This window comes from Rhamphochromis sp. 'chilingali', assembly GCF_963969265.1.
Source record: "Rhamphochromis sp. 'chilingali' genome assembly, chromosome: 14".
NCBI lineage: Eukaryota > Metazoa > Chordata > Actinopteri > Cichliformes > Cichlidae > Rhamphochromis > Rhamphochromis sp. 'chilingali'.
Window position 1 is genome coordinate 29,119,794 of NC_137941.1, and position 24,905 is coordinate 29,144,698.

A 24,905-nucleotide genomic window follows, 5' to 3' on the forward strand; every position below is an offset into this window, starting at 1 on the left:
ATCCACGTCTGACTCCGCAAACCCATAATGTTTCCACACCACTGAAGTTTTTTTTACCTCTCTTTTCAACCAACGGCAGTCACTCTCCTCTCCAAATAACTTCTGCTTAGCTTTCCGAGCTTCCCTTGGGTCCTCTTAATTGTTGTGAGGTGTGTTCAAATGCAGAGAGGTGCGCTCGATTTGTCACACGGAGCAGCGCGAGAGTAAAGCACGAGGGAGGGGCTAATAATCGGCTCAGTCATTTTTAATAATCGTTGAAAGCCCAGATCGTAATCGTGATTAAAATTCGATTAATTGAGCAGCCCTACTAAACAGCAATCAGAAATTAACTAGGTGCACTAAGCTAAGGCACAACAGAAATACAAAAGATACATGAACTCAAACACTGGGTCGCTTGACCCAGGACCATGACAGGTATGTATGGAAGAAATATAGTATCATCAGAATTCAAGTATTTTTAGACATTGAATTTATGACACTGAATTTTTATCCTCCAAATGTCCCTGCAAAAATATTCACCTGCAAAAATTCACCTGCAAAAAATTCACCTGCAAAAATTCACCTGAAAAAAATTCACCTGCAAAAAATTCACCTGAAAAAAATTCACCTGCAAAAAATTCACCTGCAAAAATTCAACTGCAAAAGTGATGAACTTTAATGACCCAAGCCAGAGCAATCAGCACCAGATCGAGTCGAGTGGCTCTCGGCCAATTAAATTACGCTGTTTGATCACATGACACCGTTAGCCAGCAGTTTGTCTCCTAAAAGAGAGCTGTTTAGAGGTGAGTGATTAAGTTTTTCTCCTAAATAGAGATCATTACAGAACGCCTAGTCCTACTTAAAATCCCATTTATTTTTATTTTATCATCTACTCGAACTAAGGAAAACGTTTGACTAACTCAAAGACAATTTCCACGCCTCCCCTGCCTGACTGCAAAGGCAGTTTTGAATTTAGGAGCAGCAAGATGGAAGCGGCAAACCCTGGCGATTCTCCGGTAAGTATATTGTTTTTTATCTTCAAGTTTGTCTTTTGAAACCTTAATTTTATTTAAATCCGTTGCTCACGTATAAAGTACACAGACGGGGTCTTTGCTCAACTCGTCTGAGGCGTGTCTCACTAAGCGCTACATGCTAGCATCCTGCTAACCGAGCTACCCTTTACATGCTGTGCTTTAGAAAATAGGATACTCGTTAAAAAAAATACTCCGCAGATATTGATAGATAGACGAACACTGCAAATATAATGTTGTAAACGAAAACGGCCTTTGGTGAAGTGGTAAAATACACCATGAATAAAGCCATAGAGTGAATGGCTGCCATGGTTGCAGAACAGCCTGATTTAATGACAAGAATGGGGAAGAGTGAGGCGAAGTGAACCAAAGCCACAAAACACGGTCAGACAAGGCGGCAAAAGGGCAGTGATCTGTCCGTCAGTATGAAGTTGGTGTGTGCTTTGGTGAACAAAAACTCCAGACTGGTAGCAGGAAGGTGGGAGACTCGTGTTTCACTGGAATAGTGGTGAATTAAGACATCCTTTGTTGGGGACATTTAGGTGTAAATGCATCCATACAGGCAAGACAGAGGCAGACCAGACAGTGAAGAAAACAAGGCAAACATTAGAAATATTAAAACGGAAATATAGGATTAATATAACATACAATTGGGGAAAATGTAAGGAACACAATGTAAATGATATTGTAAAGTCATTAAAACAGCATACTCTGATTAAAAGAAACAGATAATTGGGTAGGATGATGATGATAATAATAATAATGTTAAAGAACATGTACAAGATGGGTATGTATACTTGTAGCCAGAACTTAACTACAAAGTTGTAGCATGCCAGACCATCTTGATTGAATGTAACTTCGCTCCACACAAGTTTTATGGTAGACATATCCATATTGGTATCTAATAAATGATTAATTCTTAGATTTTATCAAACATTAATTTATAAATTGTTTCTGTCTTTATGTGTTTGTTTCAGATTATGCAAGATGTAATTATTCAGTCAGCAAGACACTTGCTGCAGTTACTGACATCATCCAACTGAACTGCTGCTGTGATGAATCAGAATACAAGGTTTACTTTAGCAAGACCTATGAGTTAATGCTACATTTAACTAAATTGTTATATATTTTGTGTCCAATATTGTCTCCATATGATTTTGTTTTTTGCAACATCTTGCAGAGAACAGAGTCAAGGTACCAGCTTGGTCAACCCTAAAAGACCATCTGTTCATCAAGAAATGACCAGGTGAAAAAGTCATAAACTAAACACTCTGCATGAATTTAGGATGCAACTTTATATCTTACCTGCTCTACACTCAGGGCTTGAATTACAACAACAGTCAATCACATAAAAAAAAAAAAATACTTTTGGTAGTTCTGTGTCTCTCTCTCTCCTCCAAACCCAGATGGCTGCTGGTACTGAACCAGGTTCTGGTTCTGCTGGAGGTTTCTTCTTGTTAAAGGGGAGTTTTTCCTCTGCACTGTCACTTCATGCTGCTCAGTGTGAGGGATTGTTGAGGTTGAGTCCATATGTCCTGCGAACAACTGCTGGGCAATGACACCATGCAATCTTCTGGGATTCCTTGGATAGAAAACCTGTGAGCTGCACTTGTCCTTGGTCTTCACAGCTCACCTTTTTACTGTTTATTGAATCAAAATTCTCCAGTGACATGGATTCTACATTGTAACTGATGTGATGTTCTATAAAGTGGTTTTAATAAAAAAAAGGCAAAAATTAGTTTGTTTCTTTATTCAATTTTTGAACAGTGATACTCATTCAGTAAATGCAAATTATTTACATGGCAGTGCACTACAGGCATAAATCTAGACCCCTAGATAAAACATGATGGCATTATAGCAGTGACAACTCCTCCACAGTAGCAGGTGGGATTTTTCTTTTTTGAGGACGGCTCCTTTTACCTGTCACTACAGATGGTCTGTTTGTTCTGATCAAGAGCCTTTTTTTGGGCAGCTGAAGAGAAGTCTATCTTATGGCCAACCTCTGGCTGTATCTTGGTCATATTACCCAGCAAAACCCAGTATGCAGGTTCATCTGTAACAGTCCTTGTGCCACAGATCACTGTTGCTTCTAAATGGTAAATGGCCTGTATTTATATAGCGCTTTACTAGTCCCTAAGGACCCCAAAGCGCTTTACATATCCAGTCACCCACCCATTCACACACACATTCGCACACTGGTGATGGCAAGCTACATTGTAACCACAGCCACCCTGGGGCGCACTGACAGAGGCGAGGCTGCCGGACACTGGCGCCACCGGGCCCTCTGACCACCACCAGTAGGCAACAGGTGAAGTGTCTTGCCCAAGGACACAACGACCGAGACTGTCTAAGCCGGGGCTCGAACCGGCAACCTTCCAATTACAAGGCGAACTCCTAACTCTTGAGCCACGATCGCCCCCCTACATTAAACAGAAGACGTGGTGACGTGGGTGCAGGTCTCCGTGACTCCGGCCTTACAGCTGCAGTGGGCGGCTTCAACCTTCCCTGTGATGCTCACAGTGACCCATGGCTGCCATGCTGGTTCATTCAGTCTTTGAGAGTGCAGGACCTGAAACACACACAAAGTTCTTGTCTTTAAATGAACTATGAGCCAAGGCTGACATAAATGTTTTATCTACTTAATCATTAATGTAACAGTGTTTAGAAAGTTAGCACATACATGTAATTTTTCATTTCTTTATGTGTCCATCTATAGAACGCTGCATGTTATAGTGTAAATCTGCCTGTTCTCTGTCAGAAACCTGCCTGCAGAAAATGAACCTAAAGGATGTAATGCAAGGATGTCATCACTTTCAAGATGGAGAAAGCATAAAGTGACAATTATGAATCACTTAATATGATAAGGAGATTCTGCAGGTCATTAATCAATGTATAAAATTAAATAAAATTATTTTTAGTGACACAAGATACAAATATGGAAGGAAGATGTATAATCGCTCAGTTTGGGGAAATTGTGGGTAGCCTGCAAGGGCCTCAACTTCTCCATACCCACAATGTGCAACAAATGGGCACAGCTATCTTCAACAGTGGAACATCGGCCAGTTACTTCCAACTTTAACGCAGCTTGTAGTCTTGGAGAGCAGCACACCACAACTTCTGCTAACAGTGGAAACAGATTAAGAAATCCATGCAAACAGATTCATAAACCGAAAGAATATTATTTTACAGGATTAATGATCATATCAGCCGCTGGCTGATCACAAACCCTGAGGGTGTATACGAGAAGCAGAAGAAGCAGAGGGAATATCCAGTTTAAGTTTAGATAGTATTTGTAAAGATATTGACCATATCCTTTTCTGAAAGTGTGGATATAATGGATGGGGTAAGGTACTGACTAGGGCTGGGCCATATTATACCGTTCACGGTAATACCGGTATAATGTTAGGCAACGATAGGAAAATGAAATATCGCGATAGAATGGGAGTAAAACGCGCATGCGCAGTGCCTTTGTTTTCATACGCACATGGCCGATTGTTGAGTGAAACAGATGAACCAGAATTGGTTTGTAAAAATGGTGCAACTTCCGTGATGTGGAACTGGTTTGGTGTTTGTCCATCAGATACACAACAAAGCACATTTTTTTGCACAACATGCAAGCAGCCGTTGTTATTGTCATATTTGTCGGACTAAGATGCTCTTAAATCTGGGAGTAATCTGGGTCCTAAACTCCGTATACTTCAGGTCAAACAACACTGCAGCATCACTTAGAGTTAAAAACTGTCTAAATTCTTTCATCTTTAATAAAACGATCAGCATTGCTGCTTTACCAGGTGTAACTATAAAGTTTAACTTCCAGGCATCCATGAAAACAAAAGTTATTACATTTAACGGAGTTAGAAGTTAGCAGGAAGCTAGCGGAAGTTAGCTCGCTAGTTACCTAAGCATGATATTGCATGTTCTGACTGAGAGATTTCTGAAAAAAATCAAACGTACAGCTCTGCTATCACTTCCAACATAAATGAAGACAGGAAACTAAACAGCAGCGATGTTTGCAGGGTTACTGAAGTTGGGCTAGCTGGTATATAATGATGTGCTACGTGCTCGCTAGCGACACAGCTATGTTAGCATAACATAAACAGTGAAGCTGAAGGACGAACACTAACACTTTTCCACTTATAAAAGTTAACGTGAAGGTTCTTCATGGTTAGAGACAAATGCAATCGCATGGCAGGATGCTGTAAACGGACCAAACTTCAGTCAGGAGAACAACTGAGATAATCCATCCACAATACGAGGTTAGTCATTAATATACTGCAGCAACATGGGAATAGAGCAGCTGCCAGAGAATTCAACATTAATGAATCAATGGTACAGAAGTGGAGGAAGCAAGAAGAATGAGTTTAATAAAGTTTGATTTATCTGACTGCTTTGTTTCGCTTAATGTGCCTTATAATCCCGTGCACCTTATGGTCCGAAAAATACGTACTGCACACTGCAGTTTAATGTTGCAAAGCACCTCTTTTTAACTTCAGTGGATATTATACATGGTTATGCTCAGGATATGTCAGCCCATTTCTACTGGAAATGCCTTTTGGTTAAACTTTCAGCAAGGAATTTGCATTTGCACTGTTACATTTTTATAAAGCTTTAATGTACATAAAAACCAGCTTCTTGTTTAAGTGAAAATAAATGGAAGGTTGTCTTTTTGCGCTAGTAATGTTGTGGAGTTGTATTTTGTCTCGCATCAATTATATCGTCGGTTATATCGTTACCGCAAATTTTCAAATATATATCGTGATAAATATTTTTGGCCATATCGCCCTGCTCTAGTACTGACATGCTACAACTTTATAGTTGTTAAGTTCTGGCTACAAGTATACATACCCATCTTGTACATTTTTTTTATTTTTTTATTATTATTATTATCATTATCATCATCATCCTACCCAATTATCTGTTTCTTTTAATCAGAGTATGCTGTTTTAATGACTTTACAATATCATTTACATTGTGTTCCTTACATTTTCCCCAATTGTATGTTATATTAATCCTATATTTCCGTTTTAATATTTCTAATGTTTGCCTTGTTTTCTTCACTGTCTGGTCTGCCTCTGTCTTGCCTGTATGGATGCATTTACACCTAAATGTCCCCAACAAAGGATGTTTTAATTCACCACTATTCCAGTGAAACACGAGTCTCCCACCTTCCTGCTACCAGTCTGGAGTTTTTGTTCACCAAAGCACACACCAACTTCATACTGACGGACAGATCACTGCCCTTTTGCCGCCTTGTCTGACCGTGTTTTGTGGCTTTGGTTCACTTCGCCTCACTCTTCCCCATTCTTGTCATTAAATCAGGCTGTTCTGCAACCATGGCAGCCATTCACTCTATGGCTTTATTCATGGTGTATTTTACCACTTCACCAAAGGCCGTTTTCGTTTACAACATTATATTTGCAGTGTTCGTCTATCTATCAATATCTGCGGAGTATTTTTTAACGAGTATCCTATTTTCTAAAGCACAGCATGTAAAGGGTAGCTCGGTTAGCAGGATGCTAGCATGTAGCGCTTAGTGAGACACGCCTCAGACGAGTTGAGCAAAGACCCCGTCTGTGTACTTTATACGTGAGCAACGGATTTAAATAAAATTAAGGTTTCAAAAGACAAACTTGAAGATAAAAAACAATATACTTACCGGAGAATCGCCAGGGTTTGCCGCTTCCATCTTGCTGCTCCTAAATTCAAAACTGCCTTTGCAGTCAGGCAGGGGAGGCGTGGAAATTGTCTTTGAGTTAGTCAAACGTTTTCCTTAGTTCGAGTAGATGATAAAATAAAAATAAATGGGATTTTAAGTAGGACTAGGCGTTCTGTAATGATCTCTATTTAGGAGAAAAACTTAATCACTCACCTTTAAACAGCTCTCTTTTAGGAGACAAACTGCTGGCTAACGGTGTCATGTGATCAAACAGCGTAATTTAATTGGCCGAGAGCCACTCGACTCGATCTGGTGCTGATTGCTCTGGCTTGGGTCATTAAAGTTCATCACTTTTGCAGTTGAATTTTTGCAGGTGAATTTTTTGCAGGTGAATTTTTTTCAGGTGAATTTTTTGCAGGTGAATTTTTGCAGGTGAATTTTTGGCAGGTGAATTTTTTTCAGGTGAATTTTTTGCAGGTGAATTTTTGCAGGTGAATATTTTTGCAGGGAAATTTGGAGGATAAAAATTCAGTGTCATAAATTCAATGTCTAAAAATACTTGAATTCTGATGATACTATATTTCTTCCATAGGTATGTTCATTAAGGCAGAGGTGCAGCCAAAACCACAGACCAGAGCACCTGCTTGAGGGTAATCTGGCTTTATGGCCCTGAGACACAAGTCAGGACTTGATTAACCCAGGTGAGGCGAGGTGTGTGATTGTGTTTGACTTTTGTAATTCGTAATGAAAAAATAAACTAGTCAATTAACTCCGATCAAAAGTTTACCTGCAGGAGAACATAGTTGAACTTTATTCAACAGTAAAAGGACCTAAAAAGATTTCCAGGAACCTGGAAATGCCAATCAGCAGCATTCAAACTCTAATTAAGAAATAGAAAATGAAGGACTCTGTTGAAACCAATCCACGGTTAGTTAGACCAATGCAAACTTGATACAGAACTGCCAGAAAAATTGTTTGGGAAGCATAGATAAAACCCCCTACAGAAATAACAAAACCTGCTACTATGCCAATAGCACAAAGCAGCCCATTGTTAACATACCAAACAGCACAGAGAAAACCCTCAAAACCTCTGGAACAAAGTTATTTGGAGTGATGAGGCCAAAATTATGAAGGTTTTGGCCACAACCATAAACACTACATTCGGGGGGAGTTAACAAGACGTATAATGAAAGTACACCATGCCTACTGTAAAACACTGACGTGGATCACTGATGTTTTGGGGATATGTGAGCTACACAGGCAATTGGTCAAAAATGATGGCAAGGTGAATGCAGTGTGTTTTCAGAAAATACTGGAGGAAAATTTGCACTCATCAGGCAGGAAGCTGCACATGGGATGCACTCGGACATTTCAAAATGACAGTGATCCAGAACAGAAGGTCAGGTCAACCTTTCTTTGGTTACAGCAGAAAGAAGTGAAGGTTCTGGGAGTGGCCATCTTGGTCTCCTGACCTCAACATCATTGAGCCAGTTTGGAAATATCTCAAACATGTAGTTCATGCAAGACAGTTTACAGGATATGGAGGTATTTGGCCAGGAAGAATGGGCAGCTTTACCATCTGAGAAAATTAAGGTGCCTCATCCACAACTACTACAAAAAAACCTCAAGCTGTCATTGATGTTAAAAGAGGCAATATATAGTATTAAGAACTATGGATAAACAGGATAAATACTGTGAGTGTATCATTTCCAGTCTCTGCAATGAAAAACACAAAAGTTCTGCTGGAGTATGTAACTTATGAGCACAACTGTAGGTAGGCAGAATGCAGGTTTAAGGCATTTTTGCATGGGCAGCTACGTCCATGTGTTACACTGTCTACGCCAGGGGTCGGCAACCCTAGGCACACGTGCGGGTTTGCTCGGTGGGCAAATGCCCGGTATATACCGTTGTAACGGTATAAACAATGAAAGGTGGTGGATTGGCCAGATGCTGGCCGGTGTGTAAAAATAACTCAGTTGTTTGATGGTGGCTATGGCACAGATTCAGTAACATTATCAAGTGGTGGAGGCCCGTAGGTGGATGAGGGAAAGCGGAGGCAAGAGGAGCAGAGACCCGAGGCGGCACCGGTCCGACTGTCAGGTGAACTGAACTTCAGGTAAGAAGTTATGACCTGCAGTCTATCTGGGTCAGATATAAACCAAGTTTAGGTGGAGTATATTTTCGTTGTGCTGACTTTTTACAGTCAGTTACAATAACTCGTACTGCGTATTAGCTAGCATGACAGAGTTTCTACACAGCTGGGTGGGTGCTATGATGTTACTGATAGTGAACTTTATTTTATTCATAAGGTTCGTTAGGTTCGTTATTTTCAACTTTAATTTATATATTTTATCTTATTCTTCCCAGTTAAATTTACCCTTCATTCTAATTTGTGTTGTACAGTTATTTCATTTTTAACCTTAATTTATATTTTATTCCTTCCTAGTTAAATTTACCCTTTTTAATTTTTCATATTTATTTCCTATCTTATTCATAGCCTTTTCCTTTTTTGTTTTCTTTAGGTCACGAGCAGTTGTCCAAGCATTTCACTACATATCGTACTGTGTATGACTGTGTACGTGACAAATAAAAATTTGAATTTAGAGTTGCCAACCGTCCCGTAAAAAGACGGAATCGTCCCGCATTGAGAGAAAATATTACGCGTTTTGTGTTGAGCTGAAAAGGAGCACAGTTTGTCCCGTACTTCAGCTAGAATGGAAAAAGACACAAAGCTGGAGTTATTCTGTCTTTATGCTGCACAGCTGCCTTTTCTTCTCTCATTCTCTCTCCCTCCCTCTCCTGTTTTTACTTCAATCATGAAACTGATCAGTGATCAAGTTATGAACTGTTTCTGAGAAACAAAAAACACCAGGATCCTTTTCTAAGTAACTGTGCAGGGGTGGATCTAGCAAAGTTTTGCCAGAGGGGCCAGGTGGGGCATTAACAGGGAAAGAGGGGCACAAAGAAATACTTTCTTATTCTCATTTAAAATGTCTGGCTGTTATTAAATAATTATCTGAAGCTTACAACCAAAGTTTTCATCTGATGTAAAATGAATAGAAATCATACATATACCAACAAGACTGTACATCACTGTCACAACAGCATTTGTTTTCATTCAAAGGCTTTATGGCTTTTCCTATAATACCTGGTGGGCCGGTCTCTAGTCTAAATGCCCGGGCCAATTTTTTCCCCCCAGTCCAGCCCTGGGCACGACACGCAGTGAATTAATCTGAGAAAGTGCATCAAAAAATAAATGGCCGTGCCAGCGGTGCTCATCGCAAATTAGCTCACATAGACACATTAGTTGTGCCGCTTCTTAATGACGGTATTTTAGCTAACAACCCCAACTACCAGATTCAACTTGTAATTGGCTAAAAATAACTTAGCCTAATGGTCAGAGGGACGTTGTTAGCTTTCCACATTCCGACACTTCAAATGCTTCAGGAGCTGTCCGCTCAGCACAGCATCAGCACCACGGAAATACACGGATACATCCGTAGACTCGAGACAGAATTCACAATGCATTTTTGGGCCTTTCAGGTGTATGGACCAATGTTTTATTTTCTGATCAAACCAGAATTCTTTAATGAGCAGCTAGATTTGTCTCGCATTAACTGGCTGAGTTAATGCCAGTTAATGCAACATCGAAGCAGCTAGAATCCACAGCTGTGCATGTTCATGGAGCTTTCATTTTCACCTGCTGGACATCACTACCTGACAAGTTTAACTGTCTTCAGAACATTGCAGAGGCCTTATTGACAGTATTTGGCTCTACATATCTGTGTGAGCAGATTTTCTCTCACATGAGTGTCCTCAGGCAGCCGTCTGCATGCTGGACACTCGGAGACCTGTGTCTCTGAGTGGGAGACCAGAGATCACATTAACATGTGTATTAACAAACATGCCATATTGGCCCAGTTTATTTTTCTTATCATTTTTTTGAGGAGACCACAAATAGCATTTGTATTTTCTGTTGTACAGTTCATTTGCTGTTATGGAGTTCTTGTTATTGATAAAAAGTGTCTTTTTTTTGTTTCAAAATAGCTGATAACTATTCGCTGATAGCTGCCAACATCTGCGAACAAATATAATTCTATAAAGTGGTTCTATATAGTGTGTAACTGTTAATATTGAGTGTTATTAAATTTATTGCTAATGCAATCATATGGCACACTGACCTCTGAGGAAATTTTAGACGGCACTCGTCATCAGAAAGGTTGCCGACCCCTGGTCTACGCTCTGCTGTAATCATGCAAGCTCCGTCCAAATTCTTTTCCATTCTTTTGTTTTATAAGCAGTTAGAAGAAAGCTAACTTAAACAGAGTACAAAACAGCCATATTCTTCTGTACAATTCTCCAACAGTGGTTAACACGTAAATGTACTTCCGACATGCTTTGACAGATCCCAGATTAATAAGAAATATGTGTACTTCATAAACTATTTTCGGGATAATTTAATTTGGGGGATCATGTACTTTTTGGGGTTCTAACGTGATGGGAGCTGGCTTAGTATCTTATACTATACCCCCTTTATATACAATCTGTCATTCAAAAAATGCAAAATAGCCATTGATTTTCAAACTTCCCTCCATTTTATGTTGTTCTGCAGCACAGACTGTGCAGAGAGAAAACACATAATGAAGCCCGAGTCAGAGAAAGGGCTTATGGAGTTGTTTGAACTTTGAGTCAGCTGCTGTTTGGTTTTAGGTTTTATGCAGACATATGTTTTTTTCTGAAAGCCGAAGAAGCGCTCAGGACTGAGAACCTGTTTGTTGTTTGCAGTATGTGTGTGCCAGTATTGCTTGGAAAAGTCCACACTGAGAGTCTGTCTGTGTTGGCTGTGATGACTATGCAGAAACACTGATGCAGTCGGAAACCTAAGGTCCTATAAGGGACATAAATAAATCTCACGCTGACAGACATGTATTTCACATCCACACAGAGCTCCTTTCAGCTGTCAGACTTACAGTCCCGCATATCAGAAACAGAATATTAACGACATTGATATACTGCAGCTGGGAAAAGTGAAAGGTCTCTATGGAAGTCTTTTTAGTCAGAAAAAGCACAGACATATTTTCATATTTAAAACATGTTCTTGTACTATTAGAGGTTTGTCTTACAACTTGAGCACTAGTTTGACACAAAACGTGTCTTAAGACTAGTTGCCATGGTGACAAATGATTTGGGATCAGTGGCTTTCAGTTCCCTGAATTATTTGAATGAATGAATGAATGAATGGCACAAACTATGCATTTCTCTTTTATCACAGCAAAATCATAAAATAAATGCTCAAAACCTCACTTATGAAAAAGGAAAGGTGGGTAAACCTTACCTTGTGCATGAGTGTCTCTTTTTTTCAGTGTCCTTGTGCTTACAGGGTTCATACGCCTTTTTCAGGGTCAAATTCAAGCACTTTTTAAGCACGTTCAAGGTCCCTTTTCAAACTTTTCCAGCACACCCCCCCCTCCCTGCCAAAAAAAAAAGAATGCATGTTTCAATTCACATCACCTCAGTAAGACCATGTGAAAATTAATACAAATCATCCAAGGTGAACTTACACCTTTGTTCCCCTTTTGTTAAGACATAGAAAAACGCACCATACAAAAATACTGCAAAAGGAAACGGTTGCCTTATATACATAGTGTATAAACTCAAAATGCACATTTCACTTAAAAATTAAGATGTGAAAATGTGAACAAATCAACTTGTTAGAGATATTCATCTCCTGTAGTCTTCTCATCAGATACTGATGCTTCTTTCCTGTGTGACAAAAAATAGGAGACAGATGTTTGTTTGTTTTTTAAGTTAATTTCCAATGAAACTAACTGTTTTACTGCACATTGCTGTCTGTATTATTGCTGAAGCCCTAAATGATCACCTTTAAAGTGTTTGTGCTAATAACATCATGTACAGTCAGACAGGCACAGAGAACAGCACTGACTGGGAGGCTTTGAACAGATCACATAGTTCAATTCAACATATAAGACTTTAAGAATGCACAAGCATCTACTTAAAATCTATTTAATTTATCATCTGTGATATTATTGTGTACAAATCCAATGTATTTTGTTCATCTCCCTTAAATAAACAGGCAGCCTTAAAGTATGAAATATTCATATACAAAAACACATAAATGTATGGCTGATAGTGCCCCACAGGCCTCAGTGTGAGCTTGAAGACATTTATAATGTTTAAGTAGTTTAATGTGCAGATGACGATAAACATTTTGAATGAAAGCCGGGGAACTTTGGTAGCACAGAAACAAGTGGCTATTCTTTGTGACCATATGGATCACTCATATTACCATTATTTCACCCAAAGGCACCAAGTTAATACTTAAAAAAGCTGCAGCAATACACACAAATATAAACAGTACTTGGTGACAACTTTGCTTTTAGCCTCTAACCGTCTGGGGTCCAGGGTATAATTGGAGGTTTCTGACTACTTTTGATTTGGCCTCTATATTTCACCTTTAAAAACTGTTTATCTTGCCAATCTGTTATTTTCTCATTTTGACAAACTGCATCAGCACAATTTATCTAAATTCAGACAAAATTTAAAATACGAGTAGAAAGTGATATTTTTGACTGTAAAACCACAAGCATGTTTAACAAATCATTTTCATAACTTGTAATGCAAATAGAAATTGTACATTTTTAAAAAATATGCACAAGTTCTGTAAACAACAAAGTTATATGGTACTATTTACCTAAAAATGCAGCCAAGGCTCAGACATTTTTTATATAACAATGTAAAACTATTTAGAGAACAATCAAGTGTTCTGCATCAAATAAGAAGGCACACAAATTATTTATGCAACGCCAAAAAATAGTTTGTGTCCACTCTAACACAGATGAGAACAGCACAGGGATAAATCAGCAGGTCTGACAGCAGGCGTGTCACTCAGCGTTTACACTGCAGTCTGCCTTTGGTGGCTTTTTTGCAGCAACTGTGACATTTTCTAGTAGAACTGACACACAAAACAAAACAACGACTACACTACACAATAACTACACAAGACAACACACTAACTTGAGACTCCAAACACGGTGAATGTCACAAATCTCTCATATATCAAAAACCACTCTCTCTCTCTTTCGCTCACTCGCTCTCTCTCGCCGGTCACTCTAAAACTTCCCCCTCTTCCCAAACAACCAAATGCCACATGTTGCCATATCATTTTTTGATTGGTCAACATAGTACATTTTTCCACCAATAGGGAAGGAGTGTTTTTTCCTTTTCTTTTTTCACTCACAAGCAAAGCTGTTTGCTAGCGCTCTCCTTTGAAAACTGCGTTTTAACCGTTTCTTCGCAGAGTAAACTCCACTGTTTTATTCAGAAAAAAAACATCGGTTTTACGTGGCCTATCAACACAATTTAAAAACTGGTATTTGAAGTCCGCACGTTCAACCCAAGTTGAAATGGAGACTCTGGGTCCGCGACTCCAGAGGGTTAATCAGAAAGCCTTAAGTTAGCTAGTTATGTATCAGGCTAATGTTTAAAGCTTTCACTTGAGTAAATTAACTCATATTACTGCTAAGTAATGTTAGCTAAGTTTACAGCATATTCCATAATAGCGCTGCCATACTGCATCACACTCAGTGCATTACAATCATTTATCCAGCGAGTTTGACAGATAGCAAAATAATAATCATAATTTTAAAAAATAGCATGTGTAACGTACACGTACTGGAAAATTATTTACTAGGACTCACCTATAATGCAACTAGAAAGCGCAAACTCCGCCATTGTTGTTTTCCATCAAACACTCATTAAAACAGCGACCTACCAGTGTTGCCAACTCCTCAGTAAGGAAAATCGCTATTGGTTGTCCTGAAAGTCGCTAGAAGTCGCTAAATGACGTCATCATGCATAATTGGTCATGCTAATCTAAATGTAACCTATGTTGTTGGAGAGGGAAATAACATCATGGAAGAAACATAAAGTGAGTAAAAAACGTCCTAAATGAATTTAGAGTTTATTTAGAACTACAAATTAAATTTCTTTTAGCAATTATTGTTTTTTTTAATGTCACAATTCCAACCCTGCTCCTTTACCCGGACTTGGACCGGCAAAAGTGACCCGAAATAGGCACTCTGGTGGAGTTACTTTGTGTGTGTGTTTATAAGTAGTTTTAAACCTTGTGATCCACAAAACAGCATAAGAGTAAAAGAGTAAAAGAAGAACTGACTGCGTTACAGCACCCGCTGCTTTTTGAGAGTAAAAGCGATACGCGCTTTCACGTCTTTTTTTCAAGGGGTCTGAAAACTCGCTAAATATAGCGGCAAAGTCGCTAAGTTGGCAACACTGCGACCTACAGGTATGTTAGCGTACTCATCACCAACTGGCCGAGGGAGGGGCGGGGTCACATGCTGAAACAGACGCAAGGCAGCCCAGGCGGGGAAATTTTGCGACTCATTTTAGTTCTCTATCTGATAAGAAAACTATTCAATCCGATAGTTATTTGTGGTGAATGGAATACAGTTACACTTTCAAGCACTTTTAAGCACCACATCTGAAATTCAAGCACTTTTCAAACCTTGAAAATACAATGTTAAAATTCAAGCATTTTCAAGGATTTCAAGCACCCGTACGAACCCTGTGCTTAAGTGAGGTTCATTATTATGATGCTCTTCATTTTAACTCACTGCCAGTTTTACTGCACTCTAGTGATGTGTCCGTCGCGAACGAAATTGCTCTTAGAGCCGGATCTTTGATGTGAACGACGTGAGTCATGGGGTTTTTTTTTTCTTTCTCTCACCCTTTTTTTCGCTTCACTCCGCATGCGAGCCTTGTGCTTTGCGCTGGGAAGAGGGGGAGGTGCCACTATTCTGAGCACAGAAAAAAAATTGCAGGTGCAAGTGTTGCATTTTGAGGAGAAATTTATTTTGAGCGAAGAAAAGCTAAATTTGAGTGAACAAAATTCATTGCTGCGTCCAAAAAATGTATTTCAGTGTTTGCTATTATCCATACACACACACACAATAGCAGCCCCTGTCGCTCAGTTTTTGCACTTGCGCTTGCTCGCAATGTGTTGCTTGTGCTCTCAACATTTCTGCCTGTGCCTCAACTCTTTCTGTACACCGTTATATTTGGGCCACAAAACCAGCCAATGTGTTTTGGTTCCCAATCAGCTCGAAATGACGAAATGCAATATCCCAGAATCCATTTCGTCCAAAACTCAAATGAGGCAGTGGCGGAGGAACACAGCATTGCCGAATTTGAAATATTACTCTTTCTGGGTCACAACTCCAAAACATGTAAAAACTAAGAAGCACGTAAAAACTCCAAAACACGTACAAAACACAACAGAAGTGCTCCAGGATGCAGGCGCAGTGTTGAGCTTTTGTTACCTAGTGGCTACACCAGCCAGCAAGTACCAACGACCGGATTTGGTGTGTAGTAGTAACAGGTAAATGAACATTTTTTTAAATTATTTGTATATATACGAGTGCTTGTATATAAACACACACATATACTTTTAATTGTGTAATTTAAGGGATCTAGGTAGCTCTGTTTTGGAAGTTCAGTTAATGCTAGAAATGTGTTTTGGAGTTTGTACGTGCTTTGTCTCTAGGGGCCACCGTAAATATTTATATATAAACATATATAAATAAAACCACTTGTTTTTACATTAGTAATTCCATTTGTGCATAATTTTATATTATTGTTAATAATAAATTAATTAAAGTAACAAAACAACCTGAAGAGCCTTTTTAGTGAGCTGAGCCGAAAGAGCCGGTTCTCTAAAAAGAGCCAGAAATCCCATCACTACTGCACTCTTTAATCCAGCTCAGCATCAGTACTTTTTTAGGAGCATCAAACCAAGAACTCTTACAGTTTTAGTGAATGACTATTCAAATTCTGGGAGGCAATATACACAGGAGGGCAGCATCTGAATACATCCTTTAAACAGTGTTTGTAATGTCTCTGTTCAAAGGTTATTGTTTTTTTTGTTCTGCATTTTATATTTTTAAAACCATTAGTGAGGAGGTTGTTATAGTCGTTTAAACCAGCTGCATTTGTCAGTGTTAGGAAAATTAAGTCTGTCATGATCAATAGAAGAAGAGCAGAAACTTAAAAAAGTAAAGAGAAATGGTCTCGTAGTCTCCTTCTCTACTGGCATATCAGAACACAAACTCTGGGTTAATGAAATAGAATAGTATGCAATAGAATAACCACTTTGCTGGTTATTTGCTCTCTTTTGTATATATTTATTTTGTTTTCTTTTGGTTTTTTTTTAAAGTACTTTAAGAAGTTTGTAGTGCTGTTAAAATGGTCTATATACAAACATTAGTAAAAGCTAAAAACTATACATTTTATTAGAAATACCTAAATGTACAGTTTAAAATGAGCAGGAGGTCAGAGAATCCTGTATAGAAATCTACAGGAGTCAAAATAGCCAAACAACATCACAGCGTGAAACCTGTTAATCAGTCAAGTTGTCACACAAAGTTTAGCAGAGGTTCAAAACTGAATGGTGTGAAATTGCATGAAAAATAGGAATACAAGTCACGGAAGAAAAAAAGGATTAGCAAAGCTGCCACACAGTTTTTAGTGGATGTGGCTCGATATATGCTGTTTAATGATCCAGTGACCATTAAAACTATAGTTATGGCTCTATCCCTGTCTTTTATATTCAGACTTCAAATAAATCCCCTGATTTGATCTAAGATGGTTGCTGAGATGTAAAATTGTGCAGGTGAACAAAAGCAGAAAACCTTCATATAGTCAGTTTTTGAAAAACTTGTTTTACTCTTCAAACATTTTGTCGACATCTAAAAATACTTCTAACTTTCTGCATATTTTCACCCCTGTGTGTTACTGTTGGCACTGGAGTGTGGAGTGATCCTATCCATCAGCATGTCTGCAAGAAAAAAACAAAAATATCCACATTACAGTCTCCTTCACTTACATTTGGACTTCGCTTTTCCTCACATCTAATATGAAGTAATGCACTCAGTGAGATGATGTGAGGAAAAATCAAAAGGTCTCCAAAATGTGTGGCATCTCTTCCTTGGAGCCTCTGCTTTTTTTCCCACTTTGCACACATGGACCTACTTTCCCTGCAGATGTGCTGATGGGATTCCCAATCGTGCTTCAGTAAGAAATGGTTATTTTTGTGCTGTGATATGCATGTAGTAGTGGGCTGGTATGTTGTAAACTGCCTGGATTTGCTAGGGAAGAGAAAAATTGTTTTATTGCATAAAATAGTGCTGATTGCATCAGCTGCTTGTGCCACTCGGTACACTTAGCCAGACGAGGAAAAATCAGTTTCTGCTGGTCTGGAGAAAAACTTGTCTCCTGGCTCAAAAAGACTCTCATCCACACAGTTCTCATTTATAAAGTGCTTCACAAACCCAAACGTTATGGTTAACAGCTGGATTTACACATTTGAGTACAGATAACCAAACAGCAAAGAGTGAAAGTGAACAGTATATCCTCATTTCTTAACATAAAACTCATTGTTGCACCCAGGAGCAGCACAAATATGATTCTCTTAAACTGAATTTTAGTTTTAGTATTGATATTTTCCTCTGACTCATTCTGTCACTAGTTAGCAAACATAAGCTAATGTAAGTCTAGTAGCAGCAGCCAACTAACCACATAATGTCATGTTCCTGAGAGAAGATGGCACTCAACATGTTTTTAAAACTTTAAGCACTTAATTCTTAAATCCAGCTTCACAGATGGAGTTACATCTATGCCAGTTTTCGAGAGCAGGGTTCAGCTGTGTATATTAGCCTTTATGTGTGTAGCGTTTCATGTCCAGTTTAAGTGAGACAAAAATATGAACTGGCTTTCAAGTTCATATTTGGGATGTAATCATGTTAATTTGTAGGGCGTTTTAAAAAAAATGTGGTTGGCATATGTGCTGTGTATACTGAAAGTATGCTGTATGTGTCAAATTCATAAGCATTTAGTGCATTACAATGAAATATCTTGGATTTGTAAACACAAATATCTGGGGTGTTTTACATGAAGACCAGACTTGTCAGTGTACATAAACATGTGCGGTGCTTCATAAATATATTGGGCACTGTGCATAAATATTTTCAGAAGAGTCCACAAATATCCGATTCGAGTTGCAAAGCATACATCCTTGGGTGTACTGCACATTTGTTGGCATATCCAAATATTTGGGGTGGCATTAGATTTTTTATATTCTGAATGTCTGTGCTACATAAATATTTGGGATGTACTGTGTACATCACATTGCTTCTTAATACTGATGCGCTTTTCCAAGATCTCGGCATAAATATGTCATACTTTTGTTTATCCTAAATTACCATATTGCAGCAGTCAAAACATGAAAACCAACATAGCTCTATGAAATAAATACAATATTAATAAAGGTAAACATTTTTTTAATAAATAAATAAAACACATACAAAGAGAAGGAGCTTGATTAAACGAAAAATAAAGCAGAGGGTGGTTTGGATCCATTTATTATTTGCCATACCCAAAGTCGTCTGGATGATCTCTTGTCAGTTGATGGGAGATCCGAACAATGGATTGAGTCAAAATGAAAACAAACAGCAGCGTTGATGGAAAAAGAATTCCCTGTGGATGCATTCCCACAGCTAAAATTTCAATAGTCAGGCCAAACAAACACTGCTTCCCAATAACGTGATGGGATTACACAACTTTTTAATCAGTCACTGCACAATTTTTCAGTCTTCTGTCCCCCAAAAAGTCCTTTTGTCATACACTGTGGTCGAGTAAGTGTGAGTCCAGTAACATTTTCATAAAACACACCATCATTCACTGCGTTCCATTCGGGTTTTCCCCGAGATCATCTGTTATATTTTTTAAAAAAAACCCTCATATTCCCCAAGATAATAACTGGAAGAGTTCCATCTGTAGAACAGTTTCTGTCTTCTCTGCAGTACAGCTGGCAACAGCTGGTGCAGATTCTCCATATACACACATATAAGAGAAGAACAAACTCAAGCAGACTTGCAAAACTTTATTAAAAACTTTTACCATCATAGGCTGATAAAGCCATTAAAATAAAAATCGAAAAACAACAACAGGATGTGCTGGAACAGACTGCCCCTCACTATGGTGCCAGGAGATACAGTCGCTGCTGCCATTCTTATCTGGTGCCCCAAGAATCAAAGTCTGATTATACACATAAATTATAAAGATGAGTCATTTCTGCCCATATAAAAGCTCATTATGCTTTGACGCAGTCTGATAAAAATGCTGATAGTCCTGAAGCACTGATATTAATGTTTTTAGTTTTAGCATAGGGGGCACAGAGCATCCTGCTGATGGTGCTAATGAACATATTTTCATTCCAGCTACAGTGATCCAGCTGCCATCTACAGCATAAGGTTGCTGCACTGGTCTGAGGGTAAGTGAGAGGATGAGAAGATGAGCCAGGATAAGGAAGCATGAGCAAAGAAGAGCTGAGAATGTAGGAGGACACCATGAATACAACAGTTACTTGAACTTACGTCAAGCCAGTATGCTTTCTGCTTTCTGTGTGTGGTTAGCCCACAAAAGCAACATCTTTTACCCTGGACACCAAATAGCTGCCCTAGGTTTAATCTACCTAAATATTTAACTTACAGAGTGGTAGGCAGGCAACAACAACTGTGAGTAAAAGCCAGATTGTGATTTCATGAGGTGTTCTGTGCTGGAAAAGTTCTTTGCTGCATGTTTGTCCATCTCACGGTGATTACAGGAATTACAGAAATCACAGCTCTCAGCAAGGAAACAGTGCAACAACGTGTTTATCTGACTCTCCATACTTATTGATTTCCATACTCTCTGTAGCGCTCATCTCTAAGTCAGAAGACATAAATCTTCAAAATCAAAAAAAGTGAAAATATGTGTGATGCCATTTAGTTTTGTGCACTTCACTGTTTAAATTGTTCTCTTTAATATATCGAGTGAAACATTCTGTAAAATCAACCCCGTGTTGACACGCATGAGTTTTCAAAAGCATCTACAATAAAGACAGGACAGAAGTGGAAAACACAAATTGTGATTGTGTCCCATAGGTGTTAAAAAAACAAAACAAAACAAAAACCCATCAGTCACCAGCCACTTCATTTGCGATGAACTGTAGTTTTTTCCCACATAGCCATCTCTATGATTTACATAGACCGGGAAGAAAAAAATAAAATATCCGGTGAGAGAAAGTTGTCTGGGTAAAAATGTATGAAAAGGGAAAAAAAACCAAAACGCTTGGACACTGCTAGCACGGGGCGCCCACACAAACGCAAAGCAGGAGATGAAGCATAGCTGAATGTTTCCAAACCAACTTCATTCTAAGCCAAAGACTAGAAAATATGGTGAAGCAAATCTTCCCTTTGGTTTCACCTGCACAAGTGCCGAGGTAGGTCTCCCCTGCAGAATTGGTTTTCCCTTCATCGGGAGCAGCGCTGGGCTCTCCAAATCACGGACAAATAGTATTCCACATTCTTGATTTTTAGTTCACAAACACTTGTAATGACTAACTACTCCTGACATTTTGGAGATGTTAGCTCTGTATACAGTAAAGTTACAGCAGGATACAAATAATATCAGGCTGATCCTGCCACGATTTCTTTCCCTGGTTCAAATCACGGACTAACAGTATCCCACAGCTGTTTATGTTTTTAAACCCATTTTGCACAGAGAGGCATTTTTTTAAAAATGTATTGATAGCAATGTTGAATATTATTACACAGGAAAAAAACAACTACGTAAAATAATCACACCATGACGCCTCTGCCTTTCTAAATAGAGGGACAGTAACTGCGTGTGTAAATGTAAGCGTTTAAAAACTGAAGATTAACATTATCAGTATTTTGTCTCCATCTGCCATTCTGCAATTCATCTTGTGTAAACAATAACGTGGCGCACAGTGTGGCGTGAAAAAAGGCACATACCTTTTTCTTCAAACATTTTTCTTGTAAAACAAAGGAGGGCCTAGCAAAAAAAGCTTGCTCTAAGCTAAGAACAAAAAAAATGAGACTTCAACTTGTACGGGCCTACCAAGATGGGAAAAACCTGGTCATGCTCTATTGAATCTCAACTCCTGCTATCATTTAGCATTGGCTACCATCCAAATGTTGTCCCTGCCAACATTCAGATGGAGTTTGGATTCACATTTTATTGGCACACATTAAACCTCTTAGTACCCATTATGCATCATCAAAATGCCACAGTATTGTTGCTGACCATTCCTTTATGACCACCCATCTTCTTAGGGCTGAGTCCAGCAAGATAATGTGACAAAAGCTCAGATAATCTCCAACTAGTTTCCTGAATATGACAAGGAATTCATTGTACCCAAATGGCCTCCACAGTCACCAGGTCTCAATCCAATAGCCCACTCTGCGATGTGGAGGAATAGCAAATTAGCTTAAAAAATCTGCAGCACCTGCATAATGCTGCCATATAAATATGAAACAAAACTTTAGAGGGATGCTTCAAGGACCTTGTTCAATCTTTGCCACAAAAAAGGGCAGTTCTGAAAGCAAAAGGGACTCAAACTCAGTACCACCAAGCTGCACAAAGGCCATTGAGCATAGAGCAGTAAGCAACAAAATGACTGTTCACATGATGCAACAGCTAGCACTGATTGTCTTTTTAGATGTATGTTTACCATTTATGAACCTATGAGATCTAATAAAAGCATTTATTATTTTTTATTTTATGACAATACTAACTCATTTGTATCCACAAAGGTTGAGTTAATCATGTCTAACAACCATCTGGTGGGCTAAAATGACCCAGTTTTTTTTTTCTTATACATAACTAACTCACCTCTAACTAACTTCACTTTTCTTAGTGTGATTAAGTATATCAGTTTGCCAACAGCACAAATAGACGATTTAAGTTTAGGTCTACAAAAACATACAGATTTGGCTCCAGGTAAAAGATTAAATATATATCACAATATAACGACGTGAGGCATTCTCTATTGACAATAAATATTCTCACCACCCTTCATTTAATCATTAGTTATTATTATTGTCTTCCACAATGTGTCTTTCTCCTGTCTTCCTCCCCTAACCCCAGCTGGTTGCAGCAGATGGCCGCCACTCCCTGAGCCTGGTTCTGCCAAAGGGTTCTTCCTGTTAAAGGGGAGTTCTTCCTTCCTACTGTCACTAAAATGCTTCAGTTCCAAATGCAGCCACAGGTTGGAGAGATACAATTATATCCAGAAAACAACTGATTTCTGGAAAATCTGAAACAGTGCTCTCCGTGTTATATAATCAATTTTAAACACTGTTCTAGGGTTTGTTTTTCTGATGTCCCAGAAATGTGACAGGCAATGAAGAGGACAGCCCGGAGGCTTGCAGGACCTCTTGAAAGAACTTGAAGGAATCTGGGTGGCAGACATGCATCGCTCGGTCTTATCTCACTCTGCAGACAAACCCTCCAGCGTTTCATGCTTTGAATTTCCACCTCTGCGACAGGCCTACACCACCAACACCTGAGATATCTGCTGATGTGTTTTATGTTTTCCACTGTTTGTGGGGTTGTGTTGGCACACATGAATAAACCATGCAGAAAACCAGTTGGACTGCTGTAAAAAATTTTAATTAAGTCTTTTCCTGGTAAGTTTTTTTGCATTATGTTTTTTTTTTTTTTTCAATCTCAAACTTGGCAGCATTAGTTCTATGTTCATAAAAATAGCACTTGGAAAGCCCCATATGGACAGGGTTTATTTCTCTATATGAGTTGAGGTAATAATTATCTGTCATCGTGAACAATTTGAATTCTTATTTTCAGCAAACTAGCTTTAAAACTAGCAGTAAATTTTAATCCAGTCTGGAGTCATGACCTTCAATTTGAAAGCGAGTCCCTGATTTAGCGAAACCCAGCAGTGTGAAATTTGACTTTTGCATGAAAACAAGGGAAGCTACACACTGTAAGCTCAATAATTTAATGCTGTTTTTTGAGGAATTGGTACCTGCCTTAAAGCAAGATTAATCAAATATTAGCCAGAAACTGTGATAGTGAAAACTAAAAACATGAATTATTGTCAGGTTATTTTTGCATGGTTTCTAATAGAAAAGGAGTAATAGAAGTAGAAAATTACCTTTGCAGGAAGTCCAACATTCTTAATTTAGTTGAAACAACAGCAGAAAACAGTGAAGCATGAGCAATCACAAGCAAGGCAAAGGTTAGCAATTATACAATTGCTGCTTGATTCATGGTGTTTACATGTTTAAGGTTCAGTTAAAGGCACTTTAGTACATGGAGACTTTTTAAGCCAGTCGGTATAATGTTCTTTTGAGTTGTTGAAGTATTGTCCAGCACAGTAAATTAGTGATGCCTCTTCTTGTTTAGGTTTCACCATGGGAACTTTTGGCCTAGAGTGTATCCTCTACCTGATGACCTGAAAGGCCCACACAGTTTGGATGCTGAAGGCATGTCAGGGAGGTCTTTTTGTTCCTCAAGCCATTGAGAACTTAAAAAACAGCAACAACTCACTTGTGATGCTATCTATCCATCCTCCATACTGTTTAATTCATTTCAGGGTTATAGTCATAGTAGTAACAGCAGAGCAAAGACCCTCAAGCCTTCCCATCTCCTGCCTGGTAGATTTCTCAAGGTAGTCCTGGGATGATGTTATCAGTAGGGCTGCCACGATTAGTCGACTAGTCACGATTACGTCGACTATCAAAATCGTCGACGACTGATTTAATAGTCGACGCGTCGTTTGAAGCTTTGTAAGATCCCAAAAGACGCAGGAATAAGCTGTAGGATTTAAGAGTGTAATAACGGACTGAAACAGAAGATGGCAGCAATGCATGTACAAGGATGCCAGCTGCCGTTAAACCCCAAAGAAGAAGAAGTAGCTCTGTCCCAGAATTCATAGCGCAGCCCTGCTCAGTTTCCAACAATGGCGGCAGCTAGTTAGTTTTAATATTACTCTTATTATTCTTTCTGGGTCACAAAATAAACGTTTAACATATTTTCAGGCGAGAATGTAGCTGTGTAAACTTCAAATATCTGCTCAGTTTATCAAGACACCACATATTTTCAAAAGCGCTCCGACGTTTTCGGAGACGTCTGTTACCCACTAGCTCGATAGCTAGCCGGGGGCTAGGCTCACTCGAGCCGTGAGAACACCGGACTCCCGGCAAATCGCTTTCAAGTGCACCGCCATCTTTCACTACTCAGGTTAAACATATATAAGTCACTTAGATCACTTCAAAATGTTATTGTTTGGCTTTTTTTCAGTATTTTATTTGTTCCTGAGTAAATCGGTTTGGCTGAGATCA

The 24,905-nt window shown here is 38.8% G+C and overlaps 1 long non-coding RNA gene across 4 annotated transcripts; it reads left to right on the forward strand.

The window, feature by feature from the left end:
- The first annotated feature begins 732 nt into the window (after positions 1 to 732).
- On the forward strand, positions 733 to 2,748 carry LOC308409491. 4 transcript variants are annotated; one of them, XR_013974017.1, is made up of 4 exons: positions 733 to 782; positions 940 to 995; positions 1,988 to 2,082; positions 2,191 to 2,748. It is a non-coding gene; the product is annotated as an uncharacterized lncRNA (long non-coding RNA). The 4 variants fall into 4 exon arrangements; XR_013974018.1 differs by having other exon boundaries at positions 736 to 782; positions 883 to 995; XR_013974019.1 differs by lacking the exon at positions 733 to 782 and having other exon boundaries at positions 792 to 995; positions 2,191 to 2,256; positions 2,417 to 2,748.
- Positions 2,749 to 24,905: the final 22,157 nt, after the last annotated feature.